Below are 3183 nucleotides of genomic sequence, written 5' to 3' on the forward strand. Positions count from 1 at the left end.
ACAAGGTTACGGCTAAAAGATTGTCTGAGAATATATGACCCATTTACAAACCAATTACAGCAAATAATCTCTAAATATCCTCAATCTTCCAGCAATCTTCTGGCTAATTCTGCATCATCATCTAAGACATGTCTCTGCTGTTAGACTAGATGACAATTCCAGTCAAGAAACACACATCAGTCAAGAAACATACAGCACACTTCAACAAATTTACACTACAACAAATCTGCAGTCTAAATCAAATCAAATCTGATACCATTGTGCAATATAGATGAAAACAGTTAGCAATTGATGTTCCTATTGCTTACTACCAACAAGTACAATCATCACATGTGCATCAAACAGCAGACTTAGTCAGACTACAAACATGCAACAGAACCAGCTCAATGAACAATAAAATCCTTTGATGCAATCTGTTGTACTGTTAAAAGTCACAAGCACTTTATCAAGAATTTAAACACTACATTGTTAAAACAGCAGATTCTCTTTGTTCTTCACTCTTTGTTTCTTCTTCTATGAACTAATCTGAAACAAATAAGGCAGAGATCAAAAATGCCAAATCCAAAGACATCATCAAGAACTTGAGTTTAAACCACACGATCAAAATACTCAAGCTTACTGCATAGTATTTAATGACTAGCAGCAGCAGCAACGGTCAAGTATTCAATACCCGCAGGCAACTAACCAACTGAAATCAGCAGCAGGTCTATGAAAAAGTGTTGTATAAACAGCTTAGAATGAATGAAGTGAGCAATTTCACAAAACCTCGAATCAACCAGCGACGAATGTTGATTCTTATACACAGTGCAGCTTTCAGACTGTCACGATGTTCTCATCTGTTCCCCATTTCTATGATTGCAACTGTATTAAAAGAAAGATAAAGGAACCCTCGTGGCTATCAATTTCAAAGTTCTCTAGCTGTACCACTGCTCAGCATGTTAAGGAACATTTAAGATGCAACTTCAGTCACTGTGTAATCAATCAAAAATTTACAATACACTGACTGATTTTCTTGCACGAGACCTCAAACTGATGCTCGATAAACTTCAAATCAGAATGAAATAGGTAGCGATAACCTGCAAAATCCATACTCACAATATCGGGAAAGTTGTCAACTGCTAAGGATGCCTCACCGACATTCCCCAAAATTGAATCCAGCTGAGAAGCAGTCGAGGTGTTGATTAAGATTTAGGATCGATGAAGATGATAGTCCTTGAACCAAACTAGAATGAAATGTTGTCCGATTTAGGAATGATGAACCTTAATCCGTTCAAGTATTCTGCGATTTACACATTAATCGCTCAAGGCTTTTCTCTAAATCACTCACCACATAGGATTAATCGCTCAAGGCTTTTCTCTAAATCGCTCACCACCTGTTCTAAATCGCTCACAGCTAGTACTAAATCGCTCACAAATCAAACAATGAACCAAGCGATTTACCTATCCGGTCACTAGTCCGCTCAAGGGTTGATCGAATCCGGTCACTAATCCGCTCAAGAGGTGTGCAATTTAGACTTAGAAAAACAAGAAAGAACCTTGTAAGTGATTAATCCCCAAATCAAGAATGCATGCGATTTAGTTGCTAAAGAAGATCTGAGCGATGAAGATGAAGAAAACAGTAAGTGTAGAAAAAAAATTGGGCCTTGTGCGCTTTAAAAAAAATTGGGTCTTGGGCTAAAGAAAAATACAAAAACAAAAGAAAATATTAACAAAAATAGATCAAAACACTGAATTTTAAAAAAAAAATAAGAACACAAAAAATTTCAAAACCACAAAATTCACTAAAACATGAAAAACAAAGGTTAAAACGCAAATCTTTGTGTATAACAAAGATTCACGAATTAAAAACGTACACAACAATTACGGTTTTAACACGAAAACACAAAATTTTAAAAAAAATTGGATCAAACTTAAAAAAATTTGAAGAACATCAAGAACACAAAAAAATCAGAAAAATAACTTCGAAAAATTCTTCAAAGACATGATGATTTCTTATCTGATTTCTTGCAATCCTGCTCTGATACCAATTGATGTCCCTAACAATGATCAATCTTCAAGATAAATCTTCATAACGATGGTAGATCTGATATACAATTGTAACAACTCTGCACTTTTGGATTTCTAGGTTAGAACTTATTACGAGATCTTTATTTGAAAGCTAAGTCTTTTAGGATTAGCCTAATCCAGAATAGGATCCTGAAGAAGTCGTTTAAAAGACCAGAGGATGGAACAACCAGAGGTTCTGGTCTGTGCTAACACAGAGGCTCTGGTGACAGTTACAGAGGCTCTGGCGTCTCTTCATATATGCTCGTGTCTCTTCACAGAGGCTCTGGCGTCTCTTCAGGCTCTGGCGTCTCTTCACAGAGGCTCTGCTGTCTCTTCACAGAGGCTCTATTGTCTCTTCACAGAGGCTCTGTTGTCTCTTCACAGAGACTCTGGCGTCTCTTCACAGATGCTCGTGTCTCTTCACAGAGGCTCTGGTCCTTCTTACAGAGGCGCTGGTCGCCCATACCTGATCGATTCAGCATCATTTTCAGGAGTCCAATCCTTAGCCCCGATAGCCTAATAAAACTTTTTAAGAACATCATTAACATCAAATTAATGCTAACAGATCGTCCTATTTACCTTCTAAAGATTAGTTATAGATCTTATTCCGACGGGTAGTTGACCAAGTTGGTTCATGCAAATGCCAATCAAACTCGAAACGTTTCACATAAAATAAAGTTGATATTTTAGTCTCGTTCCTTTAAAATTTTAAAGATTTCCCAAAGGWCTCAATTCCCTTTTTGTTTAGTTGCCGACTATTTTAAAAGAATGACGATTCAAAAGTCCTGGTAAAACCATTTTTGCTATTTTAGATTTTTAGGACTTAGTTTAGAGAAGTAAAAGCCTCTTGGGCTTGGGCCTTTAGAGACCAACCCACTACTTCTCTAAAAGCCCCAAATAAATACCCCTTCTCTTTTGAAAACTCTTCATTCTACAAAAGTTCCAACCTTTTTTTTTTCGTTCTCCCTCTCTAAATCTCATCACCTTCTAGCCGAACTCTTCCCCCTGCAAGTCTAGAAATTCTGCCGCATTTAGGTCGTCCGTATCTCCCTCGTCTACAAAAAGGTATGTTCTAAAAACTATTTATTCCTCTTCTAGTGCTCAAATTCCTATTTTCTCTTCCTGCTCAACTCGAGT

The sequence above is a fragment of the Cynara cardunculus genome (genome assembly GCF_001531365.2).
Source record: "Cynara cardunculus var. scolymus isolate 2C chromosome LG 13, CcrdV1, whole genome shotgun sequence".
Lineage (NCBI taxonomy): Eukaryota > Viridiplantae > Streptophyta > Magnoliopsida > Asterales > Asteraceae > Cynara > Cynara cardunculus.